This window comes from Parasteatoda tepidariorum, chromosome 11 (genome assembly GCF_982258835.1).
Source record: "Parasteatoda tepidariorum strain Cologne lab strain chromosome 11, Ptep-v5.0, whole genome shotgun sequence".
Classification (NCBI taxonomy): domain Eukaryota; kingdom Metazoa; phylum Arthropoda; class Arachnida; order Araneae; family Theridiidae; genus Parasteatoda; species Parasteatoda tepidariorum.
The window spans coordinates 81216624-81240427 of NC_141765.1; the positions used below are offsets into that span (position 1 = coordinate 81216624).

Below are 23804 nucleotides of genomic sequence, written 5' to 3' on the forward strand. Positions count from 1 at the left end.
AGGTGGTACTCAAATTTTTCCTCGTACTTACCTCAACTTTAGTTGGAAAAATTTGAATTTAACACCTCATTACTGGCGAAAAAGCAATAAGAAATAATACTTTTGCTCTTCATGCAGACTGGAAAACTCTCATAAAAAATTGCAAGTGCAAAAGTTTTCTGCATACACAGATATTGCAATAAAAGCTTGCAACGATACTACGTCATGCTCCAAGAGATTTGGGATATTCTGAAGGGTCTCGATCAGTGGTTACCAACCGACAGCCAGCGAGCCGCATCCGGCCTGCGAAGTCTTTTTTTTTGTGGCCCGTGAACTGAAATATATTAGTTGTCATTTTTTTGCGGATAATTTTTGTAAAAAATCTATATTGGCTGCAATTTGTTTGAAACTTGAACCCACTATCTTTACATCGGTACTTGAACCCACTCTCCTTTAATTGGTGCTTGAAACCACTATCATTTGATAAATTTTTATAATCCACTTTCTTTTGCTTAAAACTTGAATCCGCTATCTTTACATCGGTATTCGAACCAATCTCCTTTAATTGGAGCTTGAATTCTAATTTTGGATTTCTAAGTCACCTTGACCTTCATTACAGCAAATTAGACTGATTTCACATGCGTTATTTTATGATATTTGCTTGTTGACGCAATGGGGGTTTGTTTAAACAAAGTAAAAGAAAATTGCGTTAAAATAATATTTGATAATAAACGTTGAGGTTCCTCAGTAACTTCCAATAGATGACCTGCTACTGTCTATCTTTGTCATAGTTCGAAAACTCACATTCTTGACCATCTCTGTCTTCTAAATCAAATTTTTGCAGACATCATCTTTATTTATTTAATCTTACGATACACATCCGTACTTGTATGCTCAATGCATAGCAGGGTTCATGAATTAGAGCACAGACAACCATTATTCGAATCCGCTGCCTAGATGATGGCGGGCAAGACCGCATCATCATTATCATCATCTTCAAAATTTATCTGAGCGCTTGAAGCCGTTTAAGGCCCTTCACGGACAAGACCGCTGAAACATAGTAAACATTTCATACATCATTTTATTGTTGTGTCCCGCAGTGGACTGATAGCATCGTTAAGGCATGGTTCCCAGTAGAATACCGAAGTCAAGCATTACTGGCTGCTGTCAGTGTGCGGGTGGGTGATCACTTGGATCAGTCAAAGAAGGAACCGAGGGTGTGCCGTATTAGTCCTCGTTAAATTAGTCCACGCGCAGGTCGTCCTGCTACCATAGCGGGGTAGCCATCCTCTTGTAGATGATCGAAATTGTGATGGCATGTCTTCGGATCCTCCTGAGTGATGTTTCCCAGACCGTTTCCCAGACCGTCGCCAAGCCTAGCGTGACGTAAATAAACTGCAGCAACAACTTATTGTTGCACATTCATATGCAGACTTGTATGCTCATTAAAAAGATGTCTTTCAATCCTTTTTAAGTTGAAGGACTGATAGTACAAATCAGTAAAGACCATCACGAAAATACATCCAGGGCTACCGCGGAATTTGGGTCCGCTAAAGCGTTAGAGGAACGAGAGCGCTCTGCTAGGATGGCCACTTATATATATCCCTTTATTGGCTTATTGGTACAACATACACTTGCAAATTTGTGTGCTCAATTAAGGCTTATAAACCTTTGTCAAGTAGAAGGACAGATAGCACAATACAATCACAAATAATGCATCCAGGGATACGTTGGGATCCGAACCTGCTCCCTCCACGCTGAAAAGAGCGTTTTGCGGGCGATACCGCTCAGCCAGGGAGGCCCCTACATATCCCTGTAAAATATTGTGTTGCGTTTAAAAATAATTGTTATTGGTGTTGTTAAAAAGTATAAAAGGGCAGGGCCTTTCACTTTGTGTTTGGTTTCGCAAAAGTTTTCGAATGACAAAATTTTTGCTTATGAATTTGCTGATGTTTAACTTTATTTGGTGATTTTAAAGATAATTGTGCATACTTTAGGAGAGCGTTGATAGCAAGAAGGCTAAGGAAAAGAACGTAGGCGTAGACGATCAAATATATGTCGCTGATATACTAATTTGCAACAAATTTTCTTAAGTTATATTGATAGTTCCCTCATGATTAACAACTATAAAATCTGCTCTGTTGAAATTTCAGCTACACATTTTATGATTCGAACTTGACAATATTGGGAATAAATGTTTCCAGAAATGTTCCAAACTACCGAAATTGGTTCTGTTGTTCCCCATTTATAAATGAACTGACTGTATGCACGGCTTCAACAGTTTTCTAAATTGTTCCAAGTGATAGCTCATAATTCGCATGTTTCTGAGAACTTCAACTTTGCAGAAGTCACCTGATAACTATTTACTGTGAAATGGTTCTTTTCCGCTAAGGTAAGCGAAACATCTTAAACGTCACTGATGAAAACTAAATGTACTTAATTTTCATTTATATAATCTTTATTTAATTTTTCAAAGTGTGTTTCGTGGTTTTAGATATTTATGAATAACTGTGTAGTTATTTTTACAGTAATGATATCTTAGTATACTTTAATTCCATAAATTGTATCATAATTTAAGAAGTGTTTTGAAATTGTAACTTTAAACTATTTTTTTCCTTCAAATGCTTTTAAATTCCTCTTAAGCTATTGCAGAAAAATCCTTGCAATTAAGAACATATCAATAAATTTTAAAAAGTAAGCATCTTGATCATTTTTAAGTTTTCTAAAATTTTTTGTGCTCTAAAAGTAAAATATTACTAATGTGTCTACATTCACGTTTATTATAAAAACATACAATTGCCTTTTTTTGCGAGCAGTTTTAAATAATTTAGATTATTTTTGTACTTAATTGTTAACATAATGAAGATTAATTTTAGAAAAGTCAAAAATTTTAAATTTATAACCCTTACAAATTTAGTTTTCAGAGATTTGAAATGCAAAACTGCGAATATTAAGTATCTTTTAAATATTCATTCATATTATAGAAAAACTTGAAATTCTAATACTATATATAGTTTTACTGTATATTGTTAAAAATGCCTCACTATATCATTTTGCTTAAATTTATATATTCAAAGTTTTGTCTTTAAATAAATTTTAAAGTTTACCCATTGAATTAAAATTTAGTTTGATAATAGCTTGTTTCATAAATTCATTCCAGCACTTAAATGTAGGTCAATATTTCTATTTAAAATTCCATAAGTTTTTTGAAAGCTTTTCAGATCTTGCTTTAAGCTATCATGACTTTAAAAAGTGCATATTTGACTGCCTCTTGAAAGTTGTATCGAGTAATTAATACGATTTTTGAAATTTATCATGCATGCCATGCTTCGTAGTATTTTTTCAACGTTTTATTTTTCTGTTTTGAAGAAAATTATAATTTTTATGGTTGTCTCAAATGCTTCCATTCATATGTGTTCTTGTTAAATCTGAAGAAAAATCTGAAACCTAAGTTAATTAGATAAGTAAAAGAAACTTGAATACTTCATCAAGAAAATCAAAACCACTTAGACCCTTGACAATCTGCTTTTTTCCTCCAATCGTAATTTTTAAAATTCCGGCTAAAAATCATTTTCTTATTGGTTCAACAAGCATTGTTATTAGCAAAATTCTATTGCTTAATTAGTCTTGTATAAATTATGTATTAACAGTTAATATTCGTAAATTTGAGTACTTGCAGTTAAACTGTAATTATATTAAGAGTTGACAACTTAAGCAGGAAATATTTAAGCTGGATGAACTTAAAATATGATTACGTCTCTTCTAAATTGGCAGCTTAAATTTATACTCCAAAAACAACTTTTAAACTTCCTACATTTTTTTTGTCGTAGGAAGAGTTAATTAAATTATATCCTCTTATTAATCTTAGTGCATTGTTCGTTGTAAAATGAGGTAAAAATAATAGAAAATAAAGATTGAAATTTAATTTAAAAATAAATTAATATTAAAACTTCTTGCACGAAAAAATTTTTTTATTTGTTGTAATTTATCATAAACTTCAGCTCAGCATGTTCCTGGCAGCTGGTCCAGAAGGGCGATTTGATCTTACATTTTTGTAGATAAGAAGTGGAACATTACGACTTAGTAATATAATTTCTGCTCACAATGGTGCGCAGATTGCAGTTAGCATTGAATAGTTAAGTACTAAATTTTTTAAAATGAAAATCGTATTGTTACTAAAGTCAAACTAGAACATTACTAGAAATCTGCCTTTCTTGACTCTGATATCCTCGTTAGCTCTGAGTTGCATATTTTGGCCATTGGATTTTTATATAAATCTAACAAAGTTTCATAACAAAGTGTAAGAAGCAAAGATACTTCTGAACATTTTAATTTAAAATTAAAATTTATTTAATTTAATATTATAAAATTTAATGAAATTGAAGCTCGTTTATGGTCAGTGAAAGAGTATAAAATACTGTTTGGTGGCAGTATCCAAAAGCAAACTCGCAGTATTCCTGAAAACCCAAAGAATTTCCTTCCAGAAGCAAATTTTTAAACAAGCTTAATAATCAGTTCAGATAGTAATTGCTCTTAAAAAATCTTGTCTCATAAAATATATTCCTACGAATTTGTTTGAATTATGAGGACCGATACCGCAGTACCTTGGTTCCTGCGAAGCACTGCCTGCCATGTATGGCAATACATCTACTTTCGTTTTTTACAATGAAAGTAAAGTACGTACTTCGGTACTTTTTAAATCTAGTACTTTTTACTTGTGTTTTCGCAGCATTTTTAGGGAAAAAGTGCAAGTGTTTGTAACATGTCTAAAAAAAATAGCTACCTTTTGATAATTTTGTAACTTTCCAATTTTTTTAAATTAAATATTTAAATTTTTAAATTTATGGTATGTAATCTTTACCAGTTAAACTTTTTCGAAACTCTTGATGATTTTATAAACCATCTTTGAGCAGCTTACAGAATTCTGAGTTTAAGACTATCAATGTTCAACTCCTTAACTTTGTAATTTTGAACCTAATCCATAAGATAAACAGCTATTTCCCGGATCAACTATTGGGTGAGATTTGACTTTGAGGCACTTTTTGATGGATCTAACTCGCATTCGCGTTACATGGCAAGAAAACTATGAAAACATCCCACAGTTAGCCCGATGGCAAGGGGACTCTAACTCGTGATCCGTGCACAATTGATGATATTTTCCATCATCACTGTGTTTGGTGGAAGCCGGGTGTGGAATTTGAATCTATCAGCTATTTCTGGGATTCGAGCCCGATTCACATCATTGAGAAGCTCACGCTCTATGCTCTGAGCCACCACGGCTCAACTCTTGATGATTGTAATTTTTTTATGAAGGAAAGGAGTTTCCTTTGAACATTTAACTGCTGCAAAATTCATTGAGAGATTAAAAGTAGATAATTCTTGTTACTGGAATAGTCAAAAGATCTTTGGTGAATTCCTGTGGTATTCGAAAAGAATTCAGGTTAAAAGGTTAGAAAGAAAAAAAATAGAAGTGAAAAAAGTGTGCATTAAAATAATGTAAACTAAGTAAAATGTGTGTATGCTATTTTCAGAAAAATAGTTTTTCAAACCTCTAAATACTTGAAGGTTATAATTATTCTGACATGGACGTACTGTCTACCTTGACATCTAGTTTTCTATAAAATATGAGAAAGAGTTCGGCGGGTTGCTTTCACAAACAATCTCTAAATATTTAAAGTCAAGTTTTTTAGTTAATATTCCTTAGCTGTAGCCGGTAAGCTAATGGGATAGGCAATATCACCTATTATCAAAGCCTTTTGATATACATTTTTTTTCTATTCATAACTTTTGAAATCTCCTTAAAATAAATCTGTTATGTGCGAGGACATAAACTAATGGACATATGTTGAGGTTCTTGTTTTGAGTCAAAGAACGATTTAAATACAAATTTTTTTTCTAAAAGTAATATTGCATCAGAATATTCTTTCTATTTGTAAAATGAATCAAACTGTTTAAAATATGCATTTATTCATTTTAGTTTGACAAACAATACTTTTGCCAACCATGTGTGCATTGAAAGTTTTTCACAGTTTTAATAATTTAATATTATTAAACCAAAAACTTTTGGTGCAAAATATTAAATTCTTTTTGCAAGTTTTAAAATATAAGCTTTATTTAATTGAAATATTGTATGAATTAAAAAATTTCAAGAATCTCACTTGTTTTTTATTTTATATATATATTTTCTCGAATTATACCATATAAATATGCTAGTTCATCATGGAACTAAAAAAAAATTGTGCTCAAATATTTAAGTGGCATATCTAAATCACAAATTGTTATTTTATTTAAAATTTTACAAAGACATTTTTTGACATTTAAAAAATATAATTTTTAATTTAGTGGAGTTTCCAACAGATGAATAGTTATTTATTTCAATTTTTTAAACAAATTTTTATCAAATGTGCCTGAAGTTAATTTATTGGTAAACTAGTTTCTGGAAGTAAAAATAAAAGTTCCATAAAATCTGGAATTTTTAAGTTACCAAATTAATTCTGCTTATTTTAAGTTTTCACTATTTCAATGAACTTTAACATTCAAACTTTTTAATTATATTTATATTTCGTTGAACGAGTTACTTTTTAAAAATAATTTTCCCATGTGTGCTCACCGCAGACAGTGATACTGGACTTGATACTGGAGATCTACTCTAAAAAGTGTTATGATTACTGTGGGAACACAGTTTGAAAATAGATATCGAAGTATACCTCGAATTTTGTAAACGTTTTGGTGCGAATCTCTAATTTTACATTTCAGTGCTGGCTGCTAGAGTAAAAAGAAAGTATTTTTATTAAAAAAAAAACCTAAAAATGCATTTTGAAGAAAATAATTAGAGCCATAATAGGGCTATTTATAGACGCTTAGTTTAATTTTATGAAATACTTAATGTAGATTTGCGCGCTGAAATTGCTTTGGATATTGAAATTTTCATTTGGAGTTTAGAAATTAAAATACATTTGAAAATAAAGCTGTTAGAGGAGAAAAAATCTATTTGCATCAGATAAGTAAAAGAACCACTCAGCTTATGCCCTTTACCAAATAGTTATATAATAAGTTGATATAAAGTAAATAAGTTGATCAGTACTGTTTAAATGTATTATACACTAGAAAATACCAGATGAAAATATAAACCAGAGTAAAAATAAATGTTTGGATTATTCGCATCATTAGTAAATTTACGGCTTTTAATTGAACGTATCTAAATTCATTTTACTCCTAAACTAATTATAAAAGCACGATTTTGAGAAACTTCTCCGATTTGAATGGGAAAATCGGAAAATGTTTCGATACTTTGCGTAGTCTTTCACGTATTTCATTGGGTTTCAAATCTGTTTTCAGATATACTTTTTTCATGTTTTCATTGCGGCAATTGTTTTATGAAATTTGTACTTTTTTAAATTTATTTCATTAAAATAAATTTAATTAAATCTTATTTTGTTCTGATTAATTTAACCCATAACCTCATAACATATCTGCTAAAAAACTAACACTAACTTGATTCAGAGTAAAATAAGATTAATTAAAAAATGAATACTTCGCAAATTGGCTCTGATTAAAATAGTCACATTTTTAGATTACAAAAATGAACATGAAGAGTAGTTGCAAATTTAAATTGAATATATTTTATAAAAAGAGAACTATGTAAAATTATATTGCGTAAAAATGTTTATTCTTGGAATATATTTATAAAATTCTGGTTAAATTTAAAGTAAAACGTTGGAAGCCAAAATTTTAAATTATTTTAGTACACAGCCGAAATTTAATTTATGCAAACAATTGCTTCGTTATAATATCAAGATCTCAAATTTTGATTTTTCTTTAACTATCTTTCAAAGGTTTTCTAAACTCCACAAAATATTGAATTGTAAATAGTTCAGTTTCAACCAAATTTAAAATTTCTTTTCTTTTGGATTAACCAAATTTATTTTGAGGCAAAATTGAATTCCAAAATTAAATGGGTGAATTTTTTATCACATTACTCTCAAACATACATAGCTTTTTACTCATATTTTAAAAGTAAAATTTCTAAGTTTTGATTTTTGAAAAGTAGCAAAATAATACCAGGAAAATTAAGAGTATAAAACAAAGTAACTATTTTAAAGCACACTTCGGGAAATCTTAAATTTCTTCAAAAAATGCAGGAATAAAATGTAAAATTTTTATTAAATTATTATATAATGTATTACGTTTTCCTTTAAATTTATAATTTTAAACTCTATGAAAATATTGTATAAGTGGTTAACACTAAATACTCAAACGAAACAAGATATCAAAATTAACTATAAAATTTTTACATGCATAAATTTATCCTTTTCTAAATTCCAAATCTTTGGTAATCTTCGTGAAATTTCCAAAAGTTAATTGATTTGTTGAACAAATTCGATATTCATTTCAACTCTTTTTTTAAAAAATTAGATAAATAATTGAATTCTCTTAATATGCCAGAAATTTCTTGAAACCCACTATATTAAATTTCGTTTTTTAAGCGTTATGGAATTTTTATAATTTCTTAAGACTTTATAAATTTTGTGATACAGATATACTATATTGAATGCAATAATAATCAAAAAATGAGCACAAAAATTTCAAACCTTATTATGTGAGCTTATATTTTTATAGAATAATTTTTAAAAAATATAAAAATCACTCAATTTTTAATGCATATATATTTCAATTTAATAAGGCATAATTTTTATAACGAACTTAAATTCAGAAAATCTAAATTTTGTGCCAAAATTTGTTATTTTTCATGATAGATAACTATTAGATTTTTAGAGGAAAAGATGAAGTTCCTTATGCACTCCCTTTCCGTAATTGGGCAAGGAAATTCATTCTAAACCCATTGTTGAGTTAAAAAAAGGAAATATATTTTCAAGTTCATAAAATGGAAAACTGATTTCTTAGTTACAAAAATGGGGTTGAAATATTTGAAATACACTGAGATCAATAAGATGTCAAAGACAACAGATGCCTGTAATCTGAACAGCTATTTTTAAGTTGTAAAATGAGTCTTCCCCGCTGAAAAATATTTATCCCACGCCTACTGCTGATTTGATCTTATAAGAACCAAGAGTTTCAAAGTCAAAATATTCAGTACCTCTATATGAGAATAATTAAAGCATTCAGGTATTTAAAAATCTAACTATTTTGCTCAAAATGGAATACATAATGTTTAGTTCACAGAATTTTATTGTTCATTTCCCCCTTTTTTTGAAACTTTTTTCTTCAGAACCCTTTGAGATGAACAATTCCGTTTGAACAACTCAGGAATTCACGCCCTCTACTACCACTACTTAGGATATAGATAATTCTTGTTGCTGGAGTTGTTAACCACTCAATTTTTGCTGCAGTAGAGTGTTCAAAAAATGCCTCCTTTTAAGGAAATAGCAACTATCACAAGTGTTCCGAAAAATAGGTCAGCTGTAGAATATGTGTATTGTATTAAATTTAATTTATAAAAATTCAGGAATTTTCGAAGTTTTTTTTTAATAACTTTAAAAACTTATTGCGATATTTTCGTTGCATATTTGTAGACTTTTCCTTAATTTAACGGAAAATCAAAGAAACAAAATTAAAAAAATGAAGTCAAAGTACGCATTTTTTTACTTTTACTTTCGTTAAAAGTAACTTTAAAAGTATTGCCATGTATCCTCATTAACCAATTATAAATACATGATTTAACAAAAAAACTTCATAAATTTGAATCTAAGAAAATAGTTTTTATTCGTAAATTTTTTTTTAAATTAAAAAATAGTTTTAAAGATCAAACTAAGTAGCTCAAAGTATTTAATCTCTCTTTAAATTTATTTTTATAAAATTTGAATAAACCTTTTCTTAATTGTAGGAAAGAGCACGTTATCGACATAACTTGTAAATAAATTTTGTTAGATTAATTCCCTCAGTTTAATTTGATTCCATGTCATTAAGTAACTTTATCTACTTAATTGGTGGTAAGAGTAATTAATAATTATGATATTTGAATTACAGTTATTATGTTATAATAGTATTTAGTAAACTGACCTATTTAAATTATAGAAATTTCAAGATTTTATTGGCGTGCTATCTATGTATTTAACTTCATTAAAACTGGAGTCATTAAATGTTCGCATTCAGTCCTAATTTCATTATGTTAATAGCAAAATTTTAAATGACCATATTATTTTAATTTGTTTTTTCTACTCAACATGCATAATGGTTTCAAACTTTAGAAGCTAATGTATATTTTAAATAGGTATTACAGTTTAATAAAAATTTGAAAACATTGTAATTTCATTTTTGAAATGCTAACTGTGTATAAAGACGAAGTTCAATTCAAGTAATTCATAGATAGACGGTAATTCAAACTAATTCGGTAAATTTCACGTGATTTCTTAGATTGAAACTAAATGGTACTACGTTTTTCGTCGAATTTCTCAAGGAAACAAAATGAATTTTGAGATCAGAAACTTGAACATTGTTTAGTCAATCTATTTTTATTTTGGTAGCAAGAGTTTTGTTTATTGTAGAGTTTGCGTCCGTTATTGGTAAACGAAAGTTCAGCACTGCACTGTCAAGCAATTTTGTCATGTTGCATGTTTTTTTCCAGACTCCTACATAGTTAATTTTATGATAGGGTGGTGGTTAGAATAGTTATAGTAACATCAAATGTCTTGCAAAATTTAACTATTGAAGAAAAAAACTCCGTGAAGATTAATCATAGTAAATGTTAGAAAGGATCTTCAATAGATGGTCTAACTTTATAAGTCACTTATCTCTTTTACATTCATTTAGTGTCAGAATTTCGAGTAAGATATGAGGTAATTGTGTATTTAGCTGGTTGTAAATGGTTATATTTTTTTTTCGAAAAAGCAATAGACCTATCCTTCAATAGGTCGAAAAAGCATTCCATTTCTCATTGCAATTAATACTGAATTAGAAGTATAACTAGGTATTACGAATATTGCTAAGTCAAGCATTTGAATATTTAAAAGAATCCACTTGTCTTTCAATTTTGAGATTTTTGGAACGCTTAATGTCTCTGTGAGAACTGTAATAGTTTTGAACTTAATGTGTATTCAAGATTTTATTTTTAAGATATCAACAGAAATTTAGAAGCCCGGAGTGGATTTGAAGCATTTAGCGATTTTTGCATCGCATCGCAATAAGTTTTCTTTCACCAGTCAATACAATGGCATAAACCAGATTGTTGGTCTGTAATCGAAGTAGGTATGGAAGTCCGGAGCATGTGCGCAAATGTGGAGCCTGACGAGGTAGTGGTGGACTGCCGTTCTGCTGCTTCGTCAGGCTTCACATTTGTCCAGCAGTTTCGGAACTTTTAGTTTCACTCATATGTGCAGCTGCAGTGATTTTTAAGACGAGGTATGGAACTAAGTTTATTCACGATTAAACGCGGGATCTGCAATTTCATGCCATTGTGACTATTTTTATTGGTGCATATTTAACTTTCAAAACAGAGGAAAACATACTACAGTTGAATCTACCAGTCGATTATGCTTTAAGGAACTTTTCTTTCATGGTTAAGGGAGAAACGAAACCAGAAAAGAAATTCAGACTAGTTGACACGAATAGTTTTAACTTAAAATTGAGCTAGGTCAGTCTGGTTTAGTTTACGCATTGCGATGTTAGATCGAAAGTTTTGTCACAAAAACAGCGGTTGTATTCGATTTAACGTGGATATTATCCTTCTAGCCTGGAGGCAGTTAACTCTTAATTTACTAAGCCAGATCATTCTGTTAGCACCAAAGGATCCCATCTCTAGCTCTTCCATCTCTCTACCCTTTTTATTTTTCTCTTCCTTATACTAACAGTGTATAGATAAGTAGAATATCTTTCCATCTTTTTGCTTCTCTTTTGCTGCCCACGTTAACGCTATCCATGGTATTATTGCGAGAGGCAGTCTTAAAATTAGACCTATTCAATCCCTCTTTTTTAATCAAAATTGTTTCCTGTTTAGTTTTATTGAAGAAGTCTGGACTTGCAGTTTGAAACCAGAATATTTTTAAAGTATTTCTTCAATGTCAGTTTTGCCAATTCTTTTAGTTTTATTCTGCAGCTTTGCGTTCATGCTTCTTACCCATTTAGTTCACTCCTTTCATAAAGAATTTGCACTATTAATTTATTGTCTTTTACAATAAACTATTTGATTACCAAGAAGTTTTTGTAAACAAAGTCTTAAAAATGTTGAATTCTAATGTTCAGATTTTTTACAAATTTCTAGGAACTTGATGGCGTATACTGTAAATGTGCTCGAATACTGCTTTAAAAATTTAATTCTACTTAACGGCAAGAAATAAGGGACTGAATAATGCCTATTGCAATAATTTCAAAAATCAAGTTATTAATGGTGTGAAGGGGTTTCTTAAAGTGGTTCTGATATGAGAATTTTTTAAATGTGTTTAATGTGTTTTCAACGAATTATTTTGTCCCTAAAACTATAACGAAAATTAAGGACCTCACGCTTTTGCTTTGGTTTTCTACGTGTTACAGTATATATTGAGCTCTTAAATTATAATTAGAGAACATCATAATTCTTTTGTGGGGGTAAAAAATGCTTGGGTAAAACCTGCTGGCCATTTGGATTTTTTTTAAGAGAAAAGTATAGCCACAGATTAATTTCAAAAAATTTAAGGGGCCAGAAGTCGTAAATTTAATTAGAGGTCAGAGCCCATATTTGTCTTAATGAATACAAGTAAATGAATGGTTGCTTCCAAATGTAGTACCATAATCTCATTTTGTATAAGTGGTTTTGATTTTACTAAAATATTTATCAACATCTGCTCCTGCACCCCAGAGCCCAAGGTTAAGAAAACTGAGATGGGCACAGTAGGCCTTGGCCCTCTATGGGCTGTCGTGCCACTGAGTATAGTTTTTAGTTATGTATCAATGATCTACAAAAGTTCAAAATATTTGCTTGCGTTTAAAACCAAATTACCTGTGTTTAGAAGTCAGTATATATTGTAATGGTAAGTCGCATAATGGAAGTTTCTCTTATGAAGTTATAATTACTTATTTTATCTAAAAATGAAATTGTTGGGAATGTTTTCTTTGTGGTTCGGGTTTATTTTCCAAAGATAATTTTCAAGTTCATTTACCAATGAAGTAATAGACAACAGTAAGTTTATTCGTAGAAATAACTTTTACTTTAATTTTTAAAATAAAATTAATATAATAATCGTAAAACGATAATTTAGTAATCGTGATAAGTTAAATTCTGTTTTACAATTTCATAATTATTTTAAATGTAGATGTTGGCACATTTTTATAATCTTGAGGTAAATTTTGATTCCTCGCTTTATAAATGTAAAACATAGAATCTCTTGATATTAAATCTAAAGGTAAAATTATGAGATTGCTTTATAATATATTTTTAGTTTTGGTGACTTCATTAACGAAATAATAGTCAAAATCAGAAACTTATTAATCGAGGAATATAAAGCAGTGATAAATGTCGTGAATACAGTTAAGTATAAAAAAAATTAACGAACTACTACAAGATTTTTTTTATTCATCAGGTCCAATAAAATTCGGAAGCAGTTATCTTTAGATTTTTGAAATTCATATTTGGTAATGATCGGTTCTTAGCAAAATATTTTTCTTTACTTTTTCTTGCTGTTCATCAACTGAGCTCACTGTTCAATGCAAAGTTTATAATATATATTTTATGTACTATTTGTAATATATCACATAGTTTCGGTTTTGCTTTGGTGTTTAAGACAATTGAGGGACAAGCTGCTAGGTTGCAACTGTGTCGGATCTGTTTTAAGTATGTCTTCTAGAAAAAATTATATAGTAGATCTGACCTTAGAATTGGAATAATATAGATCTTGATTACATGCCACCTTATAGTATCTGACAGAATGATACGAATTCTGTTAATAGAAGCAATATCGCTGGTATTAAAAATATTAACCTAGACAACGTAAAAATCCTGCAGAAGAAAAAAATTTTAACGGTGGAACATTTTTCTTATCAAGACGTCTTGAAAAGAAATAAAATCACTTTTTTTAAAAAAACTAGCCTTTTTTTGTAAATGAGAATAAATTAATTAAAAACCTAAAGACAAAAATGCGTTTTTTTACTTGCACTTTACCATCAACTACCTGTTCAATTTTCCTCAGAAAATTCTGAGGGGCAGTCTTTAATTTGTGTCCATATGGTAAGTTATTCAACAACCCTGAGGGACATTAAATCTGTCAATCTTTTTTCTCTTTCTTAAATTTGCTCTTAATAGTGCAGACATTTATCTATGCTAATAAATTCAATTATAATTACTCATATAAGAGTTAAAATATTAAAATAGACTTGTATATTTTAAGGCGATGGACGTACTCCAATACTTGATCCAGGAATCCCCTTTTCTTAATGGAATTCAAAATTAAAAGGCTGCGGGATAGAATTATAGTTGTCGCAAACCCAAAATTGGGTCTACTATTCAACGACGGTCAAAAAATATAAAGTTATAAAATCCGTTTAGAGAACGATTAGCTGTAACAATGCGTAGTCAGTATTTTACTCTTACAATTTTTGATTGGTCAGTAAATAGAAGCGCCTGCCTGCTTATGTCTGTTTCTTACATCGTCAAGATGATAGTAATTAACTGAGTAGCAAGTGCACGAGTTACTTTTAAGCATTTTTAAATCTATAAACGTTCACAATTAAAACTTTTGGATTTTCCGATATTTACTAAACAAATTCCAGACTTTTGGCAAATGCGTGGCGATGTCGTTGTAAAACACAGATGAACGTGTTATGAAACGGAAAAGTTCAATGGGCTGGACTGAACAAGTGTGGAATCTGAATTGGGAGTGGTAGACGGCCGTTCTGCTCCCTCTTCGAGCTTCACACTTCAGCAGTTTCGGAACTTTTCTGTTTTTTCGACTACAATGCAGTATGAACCGGGGTGTCAAAAGAACTGGGTGGTCCTGGACTGTGATGCTAGCTCGCATGTCCGTGACCCTAAGTCTCTGAAGAACTCTGGCGCTTACAGCTAAATCTTTGACTGTTAGATCATCTAAATTATGTTTACCCACTCTAGTTAAAATTTAAAGGGCTGAGGTGGGAATGAGTAAGGTCCTGGATTGCAACTAATGGTTGCCAGTCCGTGCCCTGAAAAACCACCCGGTGCTCTAACGTTTAACCTTAGAAAAAGAACGTTTATAGGTGCTTGGAATTCATTAATTTCGACGTTCACAATATTTTCCTGTCGAAAGGGATATTGTTAGATGAGATTAGATAAGGGATAGGATGTGACATTTTGAAAATATTAAATATGTTATTATTCCAATTTTGAGCTTAACTTTCATCTGGCTCTTAAGATTAGCTTTTAAAGGCTTCAGATTTATACATGCGGACAACACTTTCTTAATTACGAAATTTTTTAATTCGAAAATCTAGTTTAATATTAGAAAATATAAATATTGAAAGTTGAAATAGCCAAACATTTTTCTAACCTGTGCTTATACATGGTTCAAAATCCTGGGCTCCTTCAAAACTGTCTGAAAATATACTTGCTTTTTTTTCAAAATAGTTGAGAGGATTCTGGGTGAAAGATATTAAAAGTAAATGAAATCACACATACAATGAGCTGTACGTGCTGTATACTCTGGTATTAACAACCACAATAAATTGTATCTGATTTCCGGGACACATCTGCCGATTGAACCAATTTTTAACATCCAGAATCTTTAAACGAATTGGATTCCGCAGAGAACGGATCATAAAGACACTGTTCCCAGTAGAACACCAAATTCAAGCATCACTGGCTGTGGTCAGCAAGCGGGTAGAGGACCACCTTGATCAACCTGCGTAGGGACCCAGGGTACACGGTATCAGTCTTAGTTAAACTGTTCTACCATAAAGTGCTAGACTTCGCTTGCAGGTCATCGGGCTACCCAAGCAGGGAAGGCATCCCCACTGTAAAGGTTCAAAATTGCGATGACATGTCTTCGGATCATCCTCGGAGATGTTTCAAAGATCGTCACTAAGAGCCCATTCTGCAGCTCTGCTCTAGTGCGACGTAAAGTACCGCCCTTTTAAACAAATTGGAACCCGAACAAGAGGCAGGCCGACACAATAAGGTGGGTTGACTATATTAATGAGGATTTCAAAGCACTTAGAAGAATCGAATACCTTGGCAAACTAAATATTCGTAAGTCCTTGACTCACAAGAAGTCAAAGAATTTTATTAACGGTTCACGTTGAAACAAAACTAAAACTCTTAATTTTTACTGAAGTCAATTACTGATTTGTTAAGTGACATTTTTGTTTGCCAATGAGTTGCATTTGTTAGACCTCACTATTTCGTGGCATTCTTTTGTTTACCCATTATAAGCCATCCAAATTTTTCAGTTCTGTTAGGAAAAAATGATGTTCAGTAAAACACTTTCTCATTTTTGTTTTAAGATGCATGAAAACATGCGAAGGTGGGAAACATAGTATAAAAATGTGTAGCTCATTTTAAAACTTGCTGGATTTAAATTTTTAACATATTATTGGAAAACATTTTGCTTGTTACAAAATTAAAGTAATCCAAATTTTCTAGCTTTAAACTAAATCTGTTTCTTAATAGATTTTATATCAATTTCAGTTTTTTGCAGGAGTATTTTAATATCTTTTGAAAAAAGATTATTCAAATTGTTTGGAGCTATTTTTAAATTCTGATCTACTTCTGTTCGTTTTATTTCTATTCTATAAAATTTAATGATCTAATCTATGGAATTCCATATTTTTGTTTACACTCCTGATATTTGTTAAAGCCAACTGAGACATCTGCATATAACAAAGACAATGTAGATTAAAATCAAAACTCAAAGGGAAAATTCATAATTTGAATTTTTCTTCCATAATTTCTTGCTTTACGCCATTTTTCTTGCTTGTTTATAAGTGAATTTCTTTTTTACTTTTCATGCATTGAAAGACTTCCAAGTATTTAACTTTTGGTTAGAAATTTCACATGAAGTTTTCGAAATATACGATCAAATAAACCAGTGGTTTAATTTAAAATGTACTGATCTACTGTTGGCTGAATGTTCTTAGAGGAAGAGCACTCTTAATATTAACTTATTTAATAACTTACTGTATTTCTATCTAATATAAGTATGAAAATTAAATTATGGGGACCATTTTTGTTTAATTCAAATCAAAATGGAAAAGTGCTATAAGCGGCTAAAATTAGAATTGTCTTAAGCAAACAATTTAAATAAAATATCGAATGCACATAAACATACAAACGTGTAAAATTCAGAAGCCCCAAATGGATTTTAATTCATTAAGCATTTGGTTATTTTTGCATCCTATCGCAATATTTTTCTTTCACTAGTCTATACAAAGACATAGACCAGATTGTTGATTTGCAATCGACGTATTAGGTATGGATAGATGGAAGTTCAGGAGCATCTGTGCAAATGTGAAGCCTGATGAGGAAGTGGTAGACGGTCGTTCTGCTTCGTTATGCTTCACATTCGTCCGGCAGTTTCGGAACTTTTAGCTTCACTCATACGTGCTGCTGCAGTGAATTAAGGACAAAGTATGGAGTTAAGTTTATTTACTTTGAACACGGGATCTGCAAATTCAAGCCATTGTGACTATTTCCATTGCTGCATATTTAACTTACAAAACAGCGGAAAACAAGGTACCATTGAATCTATTAGTCGATCACATACTTTAACGAACTTTTCTTCTTATAGTTAAGGTAGAAACGAAACTAGAAAAGATATTAAGACTAGTTGTTACGAATAGTTTTAACTTAAAATTGCGCAATATCAGTTTGGTATAGTTTAAGCATTGCGTTGTTAGATCAAAAATTTGGTTACATTCCATTTAACGTGGATATTATCCTTACAGCTCAGAGACAAGTAAGACCCCTAATTTCCTGAGCCCTATCATTCTATTAACACCACAAGGTTTCACCTCGGACCCTGCGAAAGTAGAATGTCTATCTCTTTTGCTTCCTTTCTGCTGCCCACGTCAAGGCTACTCATTGTATTCCTGTGGGAGGCAAAACTAGAGCAGCGATGGCTCAGGGGATAGTGCTCACCTGCCATCGAAGTAAACCGGGTTCGAATCCCGGCGATGGCTGGTCAATACGAATCCGCATCCGACTTGCACCGACCACAGTGCTGATGTGAAATATCCTCAGTGGTAGACCGATCATGGGTTAGAATCAATTTGCCATCAAGCTAATCGTGGGAGGTTCTTGTGGTCTTCCTCTCCATGTAACGCAAATGCTTGCTAGTTCCATCAAAAATTCCTCCACTGTGGCAAACTTCTCCCAATACGTGAACCAGGAATTCTTTTGTCTTCTGGAGTGTGTTCAAAATTATAAGGCTACGGAATTGAACATTAAAAGTCGTAAACCAAAAATTGGGTCAGCTGTTCAACGACTGTTATAAGATAAAAATAAAAAAATCTTAATTAGACCTATTCATTCAATCTTTTCGTTTTCTATCAAGGGTGATTAGTTCCAGTTTAATTTTCTTGCAGAAGTCTGGACTAGAATATTTCCTCAATTTCTGTTTTGCTAACTCTTTTAGTTTAATTCTGCAGGTTTGCATCCATATTTCTTTCCTATTTAGTTCACTCCTTTCTATTGAATTTAAACTACTCAATTTCCATCTTTTTGCAAAAAATTATTTGATTACCAAAAAGTTTTTGCAAACAAAGATTTAAGAACGATGAACTTTAATGTGCAGAGTTTATAAGCTTTCAGGACCTTGTTGGCGTGTACTGTAAACTGGTTCGAATACTGCTTTAAAAATATAATTCTCCTTACCGGCAAGAAATAAGGGACGTAATATTACTTATTACAATATTTTTAGATATCAAGTCATTAAAGATGTGAATGACTTTCCTAACGTGGTTTTAATCTAAGAATTTTTTAAATACTTTTAATTTTCTAAGTAATTTATTTTCTCCCTAAAAACTATAACGAAAATTAGGAACTTCTGGCTTTTGCTTTGGTACAATTGTCTACGTATTGGTTATATTGCAGAGATGCCAGCTTGCTCCGGACGGCAAATTTATATTTTAAAGTGGTAGTTTATCAATTGTGATTCTTGGTTTAATAAATTCAATTTAGTAGATTTTTATCCACCACTATTTCTAAATAATTCGTAAGCTTATATTATCACTACTTTAAAATTAATACTTATGTAATGCAATATATTTTGAAAGGCAAGCAAAAATAGTCTAATATTTGCAAAATTTACTTTAGTTATTTACCGTTTTTTTAATTATTTTGGCGTGTTCGGAGCAGTTGGCATCTCTGATATTGAACTCATAAATATTTTTGTGAGGTAAAAAAAATGCTAGGGTAAAACCAGCAGGTCATTTGGATTCTTTTGTACAGCCATAGATTAATTTTGGAAAATTTAAGCTTTCTGAAGTCGACAGTTTGATTGGAGGTAAGCTCACATATTTGTTTTAATGAAAACAAATAACTAAATGGTAGGTTCCAAACGTAGTACTATAATCTCATTTTGTATAAAAGTGACTTTGATTTTCTTGAACTATTTACCAATGATCTACCACAGTTCAAAATATTTACTAGTGTTTAAAACCATATTACCTGTGTTTAGAAGTCAGTATATATTGTAATGGTAAGTCGTATAATGGAAGTTTCTCTTATAAAATGACATAAATTTACAATAACTGAATATGAAATGGTCGGGAATGTTTTCTTTGTGGTTCGGGAATAACCGCACCACACGGGGAGGGGGGGGGGAGGTCCGCAGGAAAACGCTGTCACTTATTCTAGGTACAAATTGTTCTGCAGGAGTTCGTTTGTTCTGCTACGTACGTCGCAGTTTTAGGAACTTTCTGCTTCTAGGTGTTGAGGTTCTTGTTTTGAGTCTAAGAACGACTCAAATTCTGAATTTTTTCTAAAAGTAATATTACATCAGAACATTCTTTCTATTTGTAAAATGAATCAAGCAATTTAAAATATGCATTTATTCAATTAGGTTGGCAAACAATACTTTTGTCAACCATATGTGCGCATTGAAGGTTTTCGAAATTTTAATAATTTAATATTAAACCAAAAACTTTTGGTGCAAAATATAAAATTTTTTAGCAAGTATTTAAATATAAGCTATATTTAATTTAAATATAGTATTGATTAAAGAATTTCAAGAATCTCACTTGTTTTTTATTTTATATAAATATTTTTTTTCGAATTATACCATATAAATATGCTAGTTCATCATTGAACTAAAAAAAAAATTTTACTCAATATTTAAGTGGTATATCTAAATCCCAAATTGCTATTTTATTTAAAATTTTACAAAGACATTTTTTGACATTTAAAAAATATAATTTTTAATTTAGTGGAGTTTCCAACAGATGAATAGTTATTTTAATTTTTTAAACAAATTTTTCTCAAATGTGTCTGAAGTTAATTTATTGGTAAACTAGTTTATGGACGTAAAAATAAAAGTTCTATAAAATCTGGAAATTTTAGAAAATTACCAAATTAAAAATCCTTTTTACTATGCAAAAATTGAATTAAGATTTAATTTGGTTTCTGCTTATTAAGTTTTCATCATCTCAATGAACTTTAACATTTTTATATTAAATTTTATACATTAAAATTTTGTATTCAAACTTTTTAATTAAATTTATATTTCGTTGTACCTAATACTTTTTAAAAGTAATTTTCCCGTGTATGCTCACAGCAGACAGTGGTACTGGAATTCCGAGATCTATTCTAAAAAGTGTTATGATTACTCTGGGAACACAGCTTGAAAATAGATATCGAAATATACGTCGAATTTTGTAAACATTTTGGTGCGAAACTCTAATTTTATATTTCAGGGCTGGACGTGTTACACAAAAAGAAAGTATTTTTATTAAAAAAAAACCTAAAAATGCATTTGTGAAGAAAATAACTAGTCACAATAGGGCTATTTTTAGACGCTTAGTTTAATTTTATAAAATACTTAATATAGATTTACGCGTTGAAATTGCTTTGGAAATTGTAATTTTCAATTGGAGTTTAGAAATTGAAAGTACATTTGAAAATTAAGCTGTTAGAGGAAAAAAATCTATTTGCATCAGATAAGTTAAAAGAACCACTCAGATATACTTTTTGTATGTTTTCATCGCGGCAATTGTTCTATAAAATTTGTATTATTTTTAAATGCATTTTGTTAAAATAAATGTTATTAAATCTTATTTTGCTCTGAATAATTACTAACCCATAACCTCATAATATATCTGCTAAAAAACTAACACTGACTTGATTCAGAGTAAAATAAGATTAATTAAAAAATGAATACTTCGCAAATTGGCTCTGATTAAAATAGTCTCATTTTTAGATTACAAAAATGAACATGAAGAGTAGTTGCAAATTTAAATTGAATATATTTTATAAAAAGAGAACTATGTAAAATTATATTGCGCAAAAATGTTTATTCTTGGAATATATTTATAAAATTCAGGTTAAATTTAAAGTAAAACGTTGGAAGCCAAAATTTTAAATTATTTTAGTACACAGCCGAAATTTAATTTATGCAAACAATTGTTGTAATCGTTATAATATCAAGATCTCAAATTTTGATTTTTCTTTAACTATCTTTCAAAGGTTTTCTAAACTCCTCAAAATATTGAATTGTAAATAGTTCAGTTTCAACCAAATTTAAAATTTCTTTTCTTTTGGATTAACCAAATTTATTTTGAGGCAAAATTGAATTCCAAAATTAAATGGGTTAATTTTTTATCATATTACTCTCAAACATACATAGCTTTTTACTTATATTTTAAAAGTAACATTTCTAAGTTTTGATTTTTGAAAAGTAACAAAAGAATACCAGGAAAATTAAGAGTATAAAACAAAGTAACTATTTTAAAGCACACTTCGGGAAATCTTAAATTTCTTCAAAAAATGCAAGAATAAAATGTAAAATTTTTATTAAATTATTATATAATGTATTACGTTTTCCTTTAAATTTTATAATTTTAAACTCTATGAAAATATTGTATAAGTGGTTAACACTGAATACTCAAACGAAACAAGATATCAAAATTAACTATAAAATTTTTACATGCATAAATTTATCTTTTTCTAAATTCCAAATCTTTGGAAATCTTCGTGAAATTTCCAAAAGTTAATTGATTTGTTGAACAAATTCGATATTCATTTAAACTCTTGTTTTAAAAAATTAGATAAATAATTGAATTCTCTTAATATGCCAGAAATTTCTTGAAACCCACTATATTAAATTTCGTTTTTTAAACGTTATGGAATTTTTATTAATATCTTAAGACTTTATAAATTTTGTGATACAGATATACTATATTGAATGCAATAATAATCAAAAAATGAGCACAAAAATTTTAAACCTAATTATGTGAGCTTATATTTTTATAGAATAATTTTAAAAAAATATAAAACTAACTCAAATAAATTTTTAATGCATGTATAAAATTTAATAAGGCATAATTTTTATACTGAACTTAAATTCAAAAAATCTTAAATTTTGCACCAAAATTTGTTATTTTTCATGATAGATAACTATTAGACTTTTAGAGGAAAAGATGAAGTTCCTTATGCACTCCCTACCCGTAATTGGGCAAGGTAATTCATCCTAATTCCATTGTTGTGTAAAAAAAAGGAAATATATTTTTAAGTTCATAAAATGGAAAACAGATTTCTTAAAAAAAAATGGGGCTGAAATATTTGAAATGCACTGACATCTATAAGATGTCAAAGACTACAGATGCGTGGAACATGAGCAGATGCCTGGTATCTGAACAACTATTTTTAAGGGTCAAAATGCGTCTTCCTCGCTGAAAAATATTTATCCCACGCCTACTGCCGATTTGATCTTATAAGAACCAAGAGTTTCAAAGTTAAAATATTCAGTACTTCTATATGAGAATAATTAAAGCATTCAGGTATTTAAAAATTTAACTATTTTTCTGAAAATAGAATGCATTATACTTAGTTCACGGAATTTTAATGCTCATTTCCCCCTTTTTTTGAAACTTTTTTCTTCAGAACCCTTTGAGATAAACAATTCCGTTTGAACAACTCAGGTATTCATGCCCTCTACTACCACTACTTAGGATATAGATAATTCTTGTTGCTGGAGTTGTTAACCACTCAATTTTTGCTGAAGTCGGGTGTTCAAAAATGCCTCCTTTCAAGGAAATAGCAACTATCACGAGTGTTCCTAAAAATAGGATAGGAATATCTGTAATATATTAAATTTATAAAAATTCAGGAACTTTCGAAGCTTTTTTTTGTAACTTTTAGAACTTAATGCGATATTTTCGTTGCATATTTGTAGACTTTTCGTCAATTTAAAGGAAAATCAAAGAAACCAAATTAAAAAAATAATGAAGTAAGAGTGCAAATTTTTTTACTTTCAGTTTCGTTACAAGTAGCATTAAAAGTATTGACATGCAGGCTCCTTAGCCAATTATAAATACATGATATAAAGAAAACTTCATAACTAAGAAAATAGTTTTTTTTCATAAAATGTTTTCAAATAAAAAAAATAGTTTTAAAGATCAAACTAAGTAGCTCAAAGTATTTAATCTCTCTTTAAATTTATTTTTTATAGAAATTGAATATCTAAAACTTTTCTTAATTGTAGGAAAGAACACGTTATCGACATAACTTGTAAATAAAATTTTTTTAGATTAATTCCATCAGTTTAATTTGATTCCATGTCTTTAAGTAACTTTATCTACTTATTTGGTGGTAAGAGTAATTAATAATTATGATATTTGAATAACGGTTATTATATTATAATAGTATTTAATAAACTGACCTATTTAAATTATAGAAATTTCAAGATTTTATTTTCGTTCTATGTATGAATTTA

At 29.8% G+C, this 23804-nt stretch overlaps 1 protein-coding gene across 2 annotated transcripts in view; it reads left to right on the forward strand.

The window, feature by feature from the left end:
* The first annotated feature begins 1727 nt into the window (after nt 1–1727).
* LOC107446327 (prolactin-releasing peptide receptor) overlaps nt 1728–23804 on the forward strand; it is a 210639-nt gene continuing 188562 nt past the window's right edge. The window contains exon 1 of one of the 2 annotated variants that reach the window (XM_071187661.2): nt 1728–2371. The gene's annotated coding sequence lies outside the window, so the exon portion shown is untranslated. The remainder of the gene's footprint in view (nt 2372–23804) is intronic. The other variant, XM_016060944.4, reaches the window with a different exon arrangement.